Here is a 15,857-nt window from a genome sequence, read left to right as displayed (position 1 = left end):
CCCTTGTATTTGTTTCCCTCCTTCCCTAACTCACTTGCTACTTTCTTTCACTTTTGCTTCCCTGAAATGGTGCCCTCTTCCATATAGCATTAGCCATGACTGTTGGCTTTAGGCTCTGTTTTCTGGGGAACCCAATCACCTTAGCCAATTCTCTTTCTCTTTCCTTTTTAAATAATACATATCACCATCTGGCTTTTTGTTGTGGTTTTTGTTACCTGTCTTTCCCCTCTAACGAGAGCCCCATGAGAAAAACAGGGAGTTTGTTTCATTTACTGCTTTATCTCTGGTGACTGGCCTAGTATTTGGTACATAGTAGATGCTTAATAAATACTTGTTGAATTTATTTCACAATTGGGGGAACTTACCTGTCCTAATTCTGGAATTAAGCCAGATGAGCCACTTCTAAGTCATGTAGCCAATAAAAATGAGCCTCTGGTCCCTATGAGTTGGAATTAACTCGACAGTAACAAGTTTTTAATGGGTCTCTTTGTCGCAATGGTCTTGACATCTCTTGGTTTTAATCTGCCCTTGGTCTGCTGCACCATCTCTCATCTGGAATAACACAACAGCCTCCTAATCAGACACCCTGCAGCCACTCCTGCCCTCCTACAATCTGGACTCCGTGGAGTAGCCAGAGAAATAACTTAAACACACAAATCAGGTCACATCACTCTGATTTAAAACCCTCTGTCTTACTAATCTAGTGGTTCTATAACAGAAATACCACAGGTGATTGGCTTTAACAAACAGAAATTTGTTCTCTCAAAATTTAGCAGACTAGAAGTCTGAATTCAGGGTGTCAACTGTAGGAGAAAGCTTTTTCTCTGTCAGCTTTGGGGGAAGGTCCTTGTCATCAATCTTCTCCTGGGTCTAGGAGCTTCTCAGTGAACAGACCCCAGGTGCGAAGGTTGTGCTCCACTCCTGGCTCTTCTTGCTTGGTGGTAAGGAGGTCCCTCTCCTCTCTGCTTGACTTCCTCTTTTATATCTCGAAAAGGATTGACTCAAGATACAACCTAATCCTGTAGATTGAGTCCTGCCTCATTAACATAACTGCCTCTAGTCCTGCCTCATTAACACCATAGAGGTTAGGATATACAACACATAGGATAATCAAATCAGATCACAAAATGGTGGACAACCATACAATACTGGGAATCATGGCTTAGCCAAGGTGACAAACATTTTTCAGGGACACAATTTAATCCATAAAACCCTCTGCTGGATTTTCATTGCACTGAGAATTAAATTTAAACTCCTTACTATGGGCTACAAGTGCCTACATGATCAAGTTCCTGCTCACCCTCCAACTCCATATGATACCGCCCTCCCCTCCCTCTCTTGGCTGCAGCTCCCTGGTGTCCTTTCTGTTTCTTGAATGAGCCACACTCTTTTCTGCTATAGGAAGGGCTTTGGACATTCCTTTTCGCCTCATAGAATGTTCCTTTACTCCTAATTCACGCTTTCTCAGCTCAAATGTTCACTTCTTCACAAAAGCCTTCCCTTAATCCCTCTTCCTTATCTAAAACACGTTCTTCCCTGCCTATTTCTATCTCAGTGTCTTGATCATTTTCCTCATTATACTTATCACAACTTTTCATTGTTAACACACATATATGTTGATTTACTTTTTGGGGATCTGTCTCCATTATTAAATTGTAAGTTCCATGAGGGCAAGGACTGTGTCTGTTTTGTTCATCATTGTATACTGAATGCCTTGCAGAGATGGCAGTATGTGACAGGGGTTTAGTAAATACTTAATATATAAACAAATACTCAAGTATTGGTTCATCTTCCACTCCTTTGGTTTCAGCACTTTGCTTAAATATCCTTTTTCCAGAGAGGCCTTGTTCTCTGCCTCTTAGCTCTACTGACTGCCGTGAGCATCAACCTCAGCCCAGCTCCAGCCCTCAGGACCCCTGCTTATTCTGGGCCTGCTCATCCCCATCGCAGGGAAGATTGGTCAAACTGAGACACAGAGAGCTTAAGTATCTAGTTCAAGTTTATACAATAATGGAGATTTGGGACTAGAAGTCAGGTTTTTGGACTCTCAATCCAATGCCTTTTCACTATTTCCTGCTCATTTTGTATCTCCTTTTCAAATCAAGTGGCCTACTTTGGGGTTTCAGATGAGCACTGCAAGGGTTGTGGAGCACATGGCTATTTGAAATAAAAAAGGAGCTTAGACTTCAGGCACTGGTGAGACAGACAAAATGTGAAGGATCAGGCAGCTACTGAGGATCAAATTTACCCACAGAGCTGAAATTAGGAACCTAGGGGGACAAACACAGCAATCGGTCAAAGATCAGAAGCCGGAAGCCAGACGCTGGGTTGTGAGCCATCTGTGTCTGGCCTCCTTTTCCAGCACCTGCCTTAGGGAGGCTCTGGGTTCTTGGCTGGGGATCTAGCCTTCTGTTTCCAGCAGATTCTGAGAGTGTTGCCCTCACAGAGGTGGCTGACTTAGAAACAGAAGAGTAACAAGATCCAGTGGGTCCAAATCCATAGGTCTGCCTCTTATTGTCTCTCCCCTCCCATCTTCAAAAGGAGGTCCTTTTAAGAAAGCCTAGGAAAAAGGAATGAAAAATATGGGAAATTAAATCCAAAGTCTAAGAAAGAATCACAAACCAACACAGTATTGAGTATTTGTATTTTTCATTATTCTGAGTGAAATATAGGCTTGAGTGTATAGCAAAGAATGAGAAGGAGTTGGCTGAGGAGAGAAAAGGAAGGAGGGGGTGTTGAAGCTCGTTTAGGCTTAGGGTGAGAAACCTGCTTTCAGACCCTCAGAAGAGTCACCCTTGATCGCCTTTCGTCTTCTTTGAAGCAGAAAGACCTTTGGGTTTAGGCTGCTTCCTCTGTGGTAGCAAAGAAGGCTCAAGAAAATTTGCATAGGCAGCTCTATAGCATCTACCAAAGAGTTTCTGACTCATCTCTGTGATGTCTCCCACATCTGTCAGTGGGGGAAACTCCAGTGGAGTTATGTTTCCTGCCTCTTTGTCTAGACCATTTTCCTCTGGGGAGGTGGGGTGAGGTAGAGGGGGCTTTCTCCAACCTCACAGTTCCATGTCCTCTCTGTTCTTTCCATTTCTCTGGGTCAGTTTGAGGTGTGGGTGATGAATAGTAGGGTTTATTAAAAATATTTTTTAATCAAGGGATTAAACTCTGATAACGGTGGAATTTCAAATATGAATCAGTGTATAAGCCAGCTGGTAGAGCTGAAGCTTTGATGATATTTCCATGTTCTCAGAACCTCAGAATTTAATTCCTAGATATTGTTTCTTCCTTGGGGCAATGTCAGTATGTGGCCCACAAGGAAATGAGATAATCTCTTATCAGAGGCTCCAGGCTATGCATCTCAAGTCGTAGGATGCTCTGGGTTCAGAGTATCATCTCCCCATGCTGCTGTGCTCCACAAGCCTCGGGACACCCCAAGAGTTTGGTCCAGGCAGCTTGCTTAAGTTACACTCTGCGATAGTTCCCCTTTTCACTCAAAGTAAACATAAACATCCTTATGGTGGCCTGTGAGACCCTCCCTGATCTATCCCCTACCACCTCTCTGAACATATCTCTGACCAGTCTCCCTTAGGTCACTCTTCTCTGACTGTCCTTGCTGTTTTTTGAACACACCAGGCCTGCTCCTGCCTCAGGACTTTTTCACATTTGCCTGGAATACTTCCCTCCCAGATATCTTCATGGTTAATGTCTTGGTCATCTAGTGCTGTTATAACAAATACCACAAGTGGGTGGTTTAACAAGGAGAGGTTTATTCCTCACAGTAAAGTAGACTAACAGTCCATATTCAAGGCGTCAGCTCCAAAGGAAGGCTTTCTCTTTCTGTCAGCCTTCTCATCAATCTTCCTCCAGACTAGGAGCTTCTCCACACAGGGACTCTCGGTCCAAAGGATGTGCTCTGCTCCTGACACTGCTTTCTTGGTGGTATGAGGTCCCCCTGTCTCTCTGCTCACTTCTCTCTTTTATATCTGAAGAGATTGCCTCAACACACAATCCAATCTTGTAGACTGAGTCCTGCCTCACTAATACAACTGCCACACATCCTCCCTCATTTACATCATAGAGGCGGGATTTACAGCACACAGGAAAATCACACAATACTGGGAATCGTGGCCCAGCCAAATCGATACACATATTTTTTGGGGGACATAATTCAATCCATGACATTCCACTCTTTGACCCCCCCAAAATCACATCCTTGCAACATCCAAAACATATGCATCCCATCATATCATAGCAAAAGTCTTAACTCAAAGTCCAAAATCCAAAAATTCTTCTTCATCTATGAAATCTAGAATACAAGTTATTTGTTTCCAAAAGTACAATGGCAGAACAGGCACAAGCCAGACATTTCCATTACAAATGGGAGGAACTGGAGGAAAAGAAGGGATAACAGGTGCCAAGCAAGTCAATAGAACACATTACATTAACCTTCAAGGCTTTGAAAATAATTCTCTGTTCTTTGAGACAGTTTACACAATGGCCTGCCCTCCAGGCTGTAGGTATTAGCCACTCTCTCCGGATCCTCAGTAGAGGGCCCTTGGCTCTGGGGCTTCAGCTCTGCCTTCCAGGCCAACTGGGATGGCAACTCTGCCTTCCAGGCCCACTGGGATGGCAACTCTGCTCCCTCAGCTTTAGGCGCACAATTCTCCTAGTCCATCTGAGCCATGAGTCCACCCTTAGAAACACCAGAGGCCATAGCTCCACCCTTTGAAATCCCAGAGGTTGAGGTCACACCTTTTGAGACTGAGGCAGCTCTGCTTCCTGTGTTCCTTGGCCTTTTGGCCCTCAAGCCTCATTCCCCTACCCACCCTGCTGGGGCAAGTGTTCCAAGCTCTGTAGCTCCACCAGTAAGTGCCTGAAAGCACCCAACTCTGCCAGGAAGCCTCCTGCGCACAGGCGCTCGCTCTCTCACTCCAAGGGTTGGCTCCAGTGCTGTCTGGCACTGGTCTTCTGGTTCTGGTGCTACCGATTCACTACCGCTGCCTCCACTGGTCTTCTGCTGCTGTTTTTTGCCATCTGTGCTTTCTCCAGAGTTAACAGTTCTCCTCACTTCCTTCTGAGTCTTCTATCCATTCACAGTTTCAAAACCACTTCCACATTTTAGGTATCTGTTAGAGCAGCACCCCACTCTTTCAGTGCCAGATTATGTCTTGGCCATCTAGTGCTACTATAACAGAAATCAAAGAGAAGTTTATTTCCTCACAGTAAAGTAGACAACTCATTAGACATGGAATGGGCTGGGCAATGGGTTGGAGAGAGATGCGGATGAGGAGTGAGCTACTTGTATCAGGTGGACACTTGAGACTGTGTTGGCATCTCCTGTCTGGAGGGGAGATGGGAGGGTAGAGAGGGTTAGAAACTGGCAAAACGGTCACGAAAGGAGAGACTGGAGGGAGGGAGCAGGCTGACTCATTGGGGGGAGAGTAAATGGGGGTATGTAGTAAGGTGTATACAAGTTTATATGTGAGAGACTGACTTGATTTGTAAACTTTCACTTAAAGCACAGTAAAAATTATTTAAAAAAAAAAAAAGTGTAGTCCAGAATGGTTAATTTAGTTGTCTTCTGGCATCTTTTGCATGGTTATGGTCATTGGTAATAAGCCAACTGGATTATATAAAAAAGCAGTTATCCTAGTAGCTAGACCCCTATGTATACGCATGGGGTCTAGATTACTACCTCTTTACTCCCTGTCATGGACTGAATTGTTTTCTCCCAAAATACGTGTTGTAAATTCTAACCTCTACGGGACTTTATGGCAACAGGGTTTTTTTTTTTTTATGCCTGTGGTTATAATTCCATTTGGGAGTGGGTTGTTTTGTTAGGTTAATGAGGCAGGATTGGTGTAGGATGTATCTTGAGTCAGTTTCTTTTGGACTATAAAACAGATTAATTGCAAGCTAGCAAAGAGAGATGTGGGAAGAGAGATGCCAAGCCACATGAAAATCATCCAGGCACAGAGCTCAGAAGAGACAAGGACTTTCCTCCAGAACTGACTCAGAGAGAAAGCCTTCCCCTAGAGCCACACCCTGCATTTGGACTTCCAACCTCCTAAACTGTGAGAAAAAAAATTTGTGTTTGTTAAAGCCGTCCAATTGTAGTACTTCTGTTACAACAGTACTAGATAACAAAAACACTCCCCTTGGTCATTGGGAAGCTACACCATATTCATGATACAAAAGAACCTAATACCAAAAAGTGGATAGTTGATTATGTTCTTTCTCTTTCAAACAGATTTAAAAAATGGAAGGAAAAGTGAAAAGTTTCAGGGGGAAATTTTATATTCATAGAATTGGAGCTGGAGTGAGAAGTAGAGCTAGAGTGAGCTAAAAGGGGAAATTTTTCATGGTGAATTCTATGCCCATACATACTTGATGTGTAAACTGACTTTTTAACTGTTTGTGATCATTGCATATAATACAGCTGCTTCTATCACTGTCCTACGGGCCCAAACAGTGTCATCTCACTATTTCAGGTTACAACCCAGAAGGACGCCCAAACCCAGCTTCATATTTCTCCCTCTATTCTCAGGCCATTTGACTTCAGTTTTTGTATCTCTGTCCCTCGCTGGCTTCTCCTTCAGCTTGGTGCTTCTGACAATGGCTTTACCTTATGGGTATGTGACTGTAATTATTAGTAGCATCTCTTTTTATTCTCACAAGTCCTATCTTAGATGATAAATTTTTGGGGCATCCTACTTCTAGGCTCAGTTTGGTTGGTGACCTTGGACCCCTTCAGCTCTTGGCCTGTCTGTACCCTACCCTGGGCCCCATCCTATTGGCTGGAGTGGTGGTGAAAACTTGACTGTGTGGGTAGAAACTTACTTTCACCAAAAGGTCAAAGGTTCACCCAGTTCAGAATATGTCATTTGACCGTTGAATAACAGGGTGGATTCAAAAGTTCCTGGTTACCAGCAATATGAAAATGGTGCTAAATGACCACTGAAACCCTGGTCCACTCCTTGGGGTTTGCACTTGAGTGATATCAGGCAAACACATTTGCTGGGTTGGCAGATTGTGCAGGGGGTGTTAGTGCCCTGTGAAACGAAGTTTGTGGTATTTCTTGTTGGTTGTGTGGGCAAGCCATGGCCCTTTTCCGAGTCTTGGTGTCCTTATCTGCAAACTACATGGATTCAACCTAATAGTCTATTGGATTTTGTTGATTTGTGACCTCAAGAAGATATGTTGAAGTCCTAATGTCCTGTACCTGTGAATGTGAACTTATTTGGATATAGGGTTGTTGCAACAATAATTAGTTAAGTTTGCATGAGATCATTTTGGAGTAGGTTGGGCCCTAATTCAACAAGACTGATGGCTTTATAAAAGGAGGACAAGAGACACAGATGGAAGACAGTCATGTGAAGACTGAGGCAGAGACTGGGGTTATGCTGCCACAAGCCAAGGGATACCTGCGGCTAAAGAAACTGAAAGAGGTAAGGAAGGGTCTTTGCCTAGAGCCTCCAGAGGGAGCATGTCTGTGCCTACACCTTGAATTCAGACTTCTAGTCTCCAGAACTGTGACAGAATAAATTTCTGCTGTTTTAAGCCACACAGTTTGTGGCAATGTATTATGGCAACCTTAGGAAACAAATATAGGTCTCTTTGAGCTCTAAGGTTCTATGCAGTAGTATGAAATAGTGTGTAAGAGCCTGGCCTTTGGACAGAACTGAGTTCAAACCCTGGCTCTGAATGTCAAAGACATTGGGTTTTGAGCAGGCTGTAAATTCAGTTTTCTCATGTGAAAAATGGGACTATACTCACCCCTAGGCATTTTATGATGATTAAATAAGTTAATATGTGAAAAAACACCTTGTGAAGTACCTATCCCCTTGTCGGCTCTCAATAAGCCACATTGGCAACTATGGCCTTGCATATAATTTGCTTTCAGAGCACATTATCTCACAGAAGCTCACAATGTGGGAGGTCACCTGGGTGGCTATTGTCATCTTTATTTTAACAGTGAGAAGAATGAGGCTCAGAGAGAAGCCGGGTGATTTCCGTTTGGTCACAGAACTGGTGTGTGATAGAGCCAGGGCCTTGTCCAATCCTGTGGGAGAAGTAAGAGGTGCATGAGACATTCATTGAAAAGACATAGTTGTTTGACCCTCTTATCCCATGGGAACAGAGCTTTGAATCATATTTGTTTACACAAGAAAATCCTCTAGGGATTATTATGCAAAAGAAGGCCATTTGTAAGAGTCTGATGATAAGGTGACAGAACTTCCCCCCACAAAAAAACAAAAAATAAAACAACAACAACAACAAAAAACCCCTTTCTGCTTCTTAGACAATGAAACCGCCTTGTGGAACTGCCCTGTAGGATTTCTAAGGAGCACCAGGTGGATTTGAACTGCCGACATTTTGATTAGCATCTGTAGCTCTTAACCACTACAGCACCAGGGTTTCTATTATAACCACAGGCAGAACCAAAAACCCCTTGCTATCGAGTTGATTCGGATTCATAGCGACTGTATAGGACAGAGTAGAACTGCCCCGTAGGGTTTCCAAGGAGCGACTGGGATTCAAGCTGCAGCTGAACTCTTAACCACTGCACCATCAGGGTTAGGATCTACAACACATATTTTTAGGGGACACAATTCAATCCTTAACAGCCCTACTCTCAGAGATGACCACTATTAACATTTTTCTACATTTCATTCCAGATTTCTTTCTATAAGAATATGCATGCATGAATTTTTACATAATTTTTATAACCCGATTTTGTACTTAACATTATAATATGAGCATTTCTCTGTGTTATTGAAATGATTTGATACAAAGCTTTTAATTGCTGCTTGATAGTCCATTGTACAGATACACTGAAATTTACTGAACTCATTTCTCATGGTTGGGCATTAAGCCTTTCTAATTTTTCACTTTCACAAATAATATCTGATTAAAAAAATTGCATGTAAGTAAGCCTTTGTCCACATCTCTGATTATTTCCTTGGAGATAACATTTCATAAAAAAAAAAATTGGCCGCTAAGCAGCAGAAATGCCTTTTGCATGCCTCATGCTACCAGTAGGTGTCACCTTTGCCTCATGGTAGGTGTCACCTTTGCCTCATGGTTTCTACTGTTAACTATTTTTCTCAGGATTTTTTTTTTTTTTTGCAAGCTAAGGATAGAATAACTTTGTGAGTCAATGGAGTTGAGCTCCATATATTAAAGTGTCTCACAAGGAACTCAAATTGGAGGTGCCTGAGGGTTGCAGTCTGGTTATTTTGCTTTCTCTGTCAGGTTTGATTCCATCCAACTCAGCAGCATGTTTGCTGCTGACCTGATTCCGAGAAAAAGCCTTCAATCTGGACTGCTGACCAAACTGTATCCTTTCAGACTCTCTAGGACACACACACACATTTTCTCCTTACAACATGTAACTCAAAATTCACAACGGTTTTGACAGGTGTTAACATCAACACCATTTTCTAGATAAGGAAACTGAGACGGTCAGATACTCACTTGTCTGAGACGTCACAACTTGTCAATGGCCAAAGGAGGCATTCAAACCTGGGTGTGTTTATCTCTGAAGCCTGTGATTTTAACAACTTTCTTATGCTTGTTAAAAGTACAGAATCTGAGGCCCTGCCCCTGGACTGAGCATGGGGCCTGGGACTTTGCTTTTAAACAAGCTTATTGAGAGATTGGTATGTGTCCTAACGGTAGACATCTATTTCATCTGTTCTGTGATCAAGTGAGTAACTAGAAATCATGACTGGAGAGGCCAGATCGACCTAGGAGGCCTAAATCTTGGAGTCACTTGTCCAGGCCTCTCTTTACGTCAGCAACAAAGTCGTTGAAATACTCTAAGGTCAGCTTTGCAGAAAGCGTATGATATGTTTTGAAATTGAGGCATGGTTGTCATTGTCTGTGAAACCAGGCTCCTTTCTTTGGTTCAAAATCGCTGTTAAACTCTTTTATTCCTTAGCAAAGCAGTAGTGTAGCTTAGAGACTGGCCTATGCTTTGATGTCAGACAGACCTGGGTTTGAATTCTCACTCTGCTACTCACTATCTGTGTGATCCTTGCTGGTATTCAAGTTCTAGGCCTTGGTATCTTCCGCTGAAAAGTATATATAATTACACCCACTTCACAGGGTTGAGGTGAATATTAAACTAGATTGTAACAGTACAGGTGTGATATCTGGCACCTGGTTCATAATTGGTGCTTAGGAAATGACAAAAAAGAAAAAAAGAAAGAGAAAAATAACCAAGTGATTAAATAGCAGGGAAAGAAAAAATGTTAACTTGAAGCTAGATAACTTTTTTCTCACTTTTTAAAAACAGTTTTATTGAAGTATATTTACATACCATAAATTTTACTCATGGCAAGGGGACAGTTTGATGGTAGTAAACTTACTGAACTGTGCAGACCATAGCTAGTGCAAATGGTTAAAACCTCGACTGTTAGCCAAAAGATTGGCAGTTTGAACCCACCCAAAGATGCCTCAGAAGACAGGCCTGGTGATCTGCTTTCAAAAGGTTACAGGCTTGAAAACCTTTTGGAGTAGTTCTACTCTGCATGCACCGGGTTGCCATGAGTTAGAAATCGACTAGATGGAGACTAACAACAACTGAATTGTACAGCCATAGCCACAGTCCAGTTTTAGAACGCTCTATTACCCCAAAGGGGTCCCTCGTGCCTGTTTGAAGTCAATCATCATTTAACCCCTCTCCCCCAGCCTGATCTGCTTTGTGTCTCTGTAGGTTTTCCATTTACAGACATTTTATATAAATAGGCTCACATGATATATTGTCTTTAATGTCTGGTTTGTGTGCTTTGCATGATGTTTTTGAGGTTCAATCATGTTGTAGCATGTATCAGTACTTCATTCCTTGTTACTCCATCCATCAATTGATGGATACTTGGGTTGATTTCAGTGTTTTACTATTACGAATAATGTTGCTATGAACATTCACATACAAGTCTTTGTGTAGACATGTTTTCATTTCTCTTGGGTAGATACCTAGGAGTGGAATTGCTGAGCCACGTTGTTTTTTAAGTTTATGTTTAAAAAAGCCATAGTCAGAGCCCTGCATTGGAGCCATAAGGTTAGGAGAGAGTTGCACTCTTAGTCTTACTGAGGGCTGAGGGCTCCTTGTGTGGTTGGTTCCTTCCTTCCGGGACACCTTTGCCCACGTGGCTATGGCAACAGAGATAGGACCCAAAGCAGTTTTACCTAAAGGCGTCCTGCATTATATTGTCTGCTTTTCACTTTCTGTTGCTAAGAGACCATTGTACTGCCTGCTTTAAATTTTGTGTTCTTTATAAATGTGCTTTATATAGTTCAAAAAAAGGGGGGAAGGGGAGAAGTTTTCTTTAAAAGCAGTTTTCCTTTGCAAAAAAAGATGATCTGCAAAATTTTCTGGTCCTCAAATGAGGTTAGGAAAGGCGAAGAAGGTTGTGATTTTCTGGGATCACCTACAGGTAGGTGAAGTAATCCTCTTGACCAACAGATTCATATTTGCATTTGCTAGAAGGGGCAGAGTTCAGTGGGAGGAGGAACAGAGACAGAATGTAAAAGAGGTGTCTTAGTTACCTAGGGCTGTCATAACAGAAACACTACAAGTCGGTGGTTTTAAAGAACAGAAATTTATGTCCTCACCATTCTGGAGGCTGAAAGTTCAAATTAGGGTCTCAGCCATGTTGATTCCCTCTGTGGCCTCTCCCCTAGTTTCTGGTGTCTGCCGAGATAATTGGCATTCCTCTGCTTGTAGACAGGTCCTCACACAGCATCTGTCTTCCCCCGTATGTCTCTGTGTCTATTCTGGTCTTTTTATAACTCAGAAACGATTAGGTTTAGGATCTACCCTGTACTGGTATGACTGCATTAACATGACAAAAGAAGAACGGTATTTCCAAACAGGATCACATTCATGGGTACAAGGGGCCAGGATTCTAACATATGTTTTGGAGTGGCACAATTCAATTCATAATAAGAGGGCTGAGTGTTACAAGGGGTGGAAATTTTCAGGGACATTCAAAAGTTTTTGCTTACTTATCCATTAGACAATTTTGAAAAGCTATATATTCCCTTGCGCTGTTTAAAATTGGCAACTAAAGTGTCTCATTAGAAGTTTGAATAGTTAAAAGGTCACATTGTCTAACATATTGCAGATATTGACATTTAAAAGACATGATTACATCACCCTTTTAAATGCATTTAGTGGAATCTAAACAGTGTTTTGGTAGCCACCATAATCCATTTGAAAACAATCTCTTTGAAAATTGGAAATTTTATATCATTTCCTTTTAATCTTCAATTTAAAACACTACTCCACTTCTCCCACCAAATTTTTTCCCACGGTAATATATTTTTATGATTGAAAGTCTTTTTTGATCATTCCTATACTTTTTTATATTTTCTATAATAAAAATGTATATGTAAATTGAAATTTTAATTTTCTAAACTATCCATTGACCATAATTACCTACATGTTAAAAAAAAAATCTCTTCAGGCTTGAATCATCATCACATTTTATCAGTACACAAATGAGAAAAACTAGCTAACACTTTTATAGAATTTGATAAAATTTAGATAAAAATAATTATGAAATGTCAATGATTAGTAAATTATTAAATAGTAAATATTATCAGAAATGTATCGCTTGATGAGATGAGGCTGCTTTTTAAAATTAGTTCAAGTATTTATGTATGAATACTACTTGTTAGAATAAAACAGAGTTCACCAGTCTGTTCTATTTTTTTTTTTTTTTAAATACAAGTCCAAGTACTGAGAAACTTTGTAAAGGTAAGTAGAAGGGACTAGGTCAAATTTTGTTATACCAATGTTTCTCAATTTTTTTGAGCTTTACCCAAGGTATAGGCTATTGTATGAAATTTATAAAAACATTACTCTGAATTTTTTATCTTGATTAGGTTCTTTTAACTTTTTTTAATAACAAGTTTATCGAGATAACATACTGTAAATTTACACTTTAAATTCCCAAGCAGTTGGACTATTTTGTATTCCCACCAGTAACGTATGAGAGTTCCAATTTCTCTACATCCTTACCAATACTTGTAATGATCTGTCTTTTTGGTTATAGCTATCCTTGTTGTTGTCAGTTGCCATTAAGTCAATTCCGACTCACAGAGACTCCATGTGACAGAGGAGAACCGCCCCAAAGGATTTTCTAAGCAGATCACTAGGTCTTTCTCCTGTGGAGCCCCTAGGTGGGTTTGGACTGCCAACGTTTTGGTTAGCAGCTGAGTACTTAACTCTCGTGCCACTAGGGCTTCTTATAGCTGCCCTAATGGGTGTGAAATGGTACCTTGTGGTTTTGATTTCTATTTTGCTAATGACTAATGATGTTCTTCTTTTTTTTTTTAATGATGTTACACATTTTCATGTGCTTATTGGACATTTGTATTTTTCTTTTTTTTTGCCCATTTTTAAATGGGCTTATTTGTCTTTTTAATATAGAGTTGAAAGAGTTCTTTATATATTCTGGGTATAAGTCCCTTATCTGGTATATGATTTGTAAAATATTTCCCCACATTCCATGAGTTGTATTTTCACTTTCTCGATATTGTTCTTTGAAGCACATTTTTATTTTGATGAAGCAAATTTATCTATTTTTTTCTTTTGTTGTTTGTGCATTTGGTGTCATATCCAAGAATCCATCGTCTAATGAAGTCATGAAGATTTACTTCTATGTTTTCTTCTAAGAGTTTTATAGTTTTAGCTCTTACACTTAGGCCTATGATCCATTTTGAGTTAATTTTTATATATGATGTGATGTAGGAATCCAGCTTCATTCTTTTGCGTGTGGATACCCAGTTGTCCACCATTATTTGTTGAAAAGGCTATTCTTTTCCCATTGATTGTTTTGGCACCCTTGCTGAAAATCAATAGGCCATGACATAAGGGTTTATTTGGGATGCTCAATTGTATTTCATTGATTGATATGTTTCTCTTTATGCCAGTAATGCACAATCTTGGGATACTGTATATTATGGATTGAATTATGTCCCCTCAAAATATGTGTTAACTTGGCTTGGCCATGATTCCCAGTATTGTGTGGTTGTCTACCGTTTTGTGATCTGATGTGATTATTCTACATGTGGTAAATCTTAACGTCTATGATATTAAAAAAAAAAAAAAATTTTGATATTAATGACGCAGAATTACAGGCAGTTATATTAATGAGGCAGCATTCAATCTACAGGGTTAGGTTGTAGCTTGAGTCAATCTCTTTTGAGATATAAAATAAAGACTCAAGTGGAGAGGAGAGAAACCTCATACCACCAAGAAAGAAGCGCTGGAAGCAGAGTGTGTTCTTTGGACTCAGGGTTCCTGTCTGAGAAGCTCCTAGACCAGGGGAAAATTGATGAAAAAGACCTTTCCCCTGAGCTAACAGTGAAAGAAAGTCTTCCCCAGGAGCTGGAGCCCTGAATTCGGACTTCCAGACTCCTAAACTGTGAGAGAATAAATTTCTGTTTGTTGAAACCATCCACTTGTGGTATTTCTGTTATAGCAGCACTAGATAACTAAGACAGAAATTTGGTACCAGGAGAGTGGGGTGATGCTCTAACAGATACCTACAATGTAGAAGTGGTTTTAGAATTGACTAATGGGTAGAGGCTGGAAGAGTTTTAAAGTACCTAATAGTAAAAGCCTAGATTGCCTTGAAAAGACTGTTGGTGGAATTATGGATATCAAAGACAATTCTGGTGAAGGTCAGAAGGAAGTTAGGAGAGCTGTAACGCTAGAGATGGCACAGATGGCAAGAAGCAGCACCAAAGAAATGGCAGCAGCAGAACCAGGAGACCGGCACGAGACAGTGAGGGAGCTGACCCACAGAGCAGGAGACCTGAGTGCCTTTGCACAGGAAGCTTCCTGGTGGAGTATGGTGCCTTTAGGCACTTATTGGTAGAGCTAAAGAGGTTTGGAACACTTACCAGAGCAGATAGATGCCGGTCTGGTCCAAGGGCCCTATGGGCCAAGAGGCTGGGGAACCAGGAAGCAGAAAATGAAGAGAGAAGGAACACAGGAAGCAGAGCTGTCTCAGTCTCAACGGGTAGGCCCATGACCTCTGTATAAGGAAAACAGAAGAATTGATGCTTTCGAATTATGGTGTTCACGGAGAATATTGACTATACCATGGACTACCAGAAGAATGAACAAGTCTATCTCGGAAGAAGTACAGCCAGAGTTCTCCTTGGAAGCAGTAATGGCGAGGCTTTGTCTCATGTATTTTGGACATGTTATCAGGAGGGACCAGTCCCTGGAGAAGGATATCATGCTTGGTAAGTTAGAGGGTCACCAAAAAAAGAGGAAGACTCTTAACGAGATGGATTGACACAGTGGCTGCAATAATGGGCTCAAACATAGCTTCGATTGTGAGGACGGCACGGGAACCGGCACTGTTTCCTTTTGCTGTACGTGGGGTGGCTATGAGTTGGAACTGACTTGAAAGCACCTGACAAGAACAACAACTTAGGTCATCAACCAGTTTTATATCTAACCTATCAATCTTATTGTTATATTGTTTTCTCAAATACCAGTTACTCACATGCTCTATGAGCCAACTTCACCATCTTACAAGTTCCTGTTTCAAAACATGTTCATACTATGTTTAATGAGTCATGTTTTTCAATTTTTTGAAAGTTATTCTTTGACATTTTGAAGTCAGAGAACATAAGCTGAATCTTTGGCATTTATTGAGGTTTATTTTAAATAGTATATGGTCAGTTTTCAATAATGCTTAGAAAGAATGTATATTCTCCAATTGTTGGAGGCAGGGTTTTGTATATTGTTTATGTCAAGCTTGCTTACTGTGTATTTCAATTTTTCTCTTATTCTACTGCTTTTTTTTGTCTGCTTGTTTTATTTATTACTGTGA

The sequence above is a fragment of the Loxodonta africana genome, chromosome 26, assembly GCF_030014295.1.
Source record: "Loxodonta africana isolate mLoxAfr1 chromosome 26, mLoxAfr1.hap2, whole genome shotgun sequence".
Classification (NCBI taxonomy): Eukaryota; Metazoa; Chordata; class Mammalia; order Proboscidea; family Elephantidae; genus Loxodonta; species Loxodonta africana.
This window is presented reverse-complemented; position numbering follows the sequence as displayed.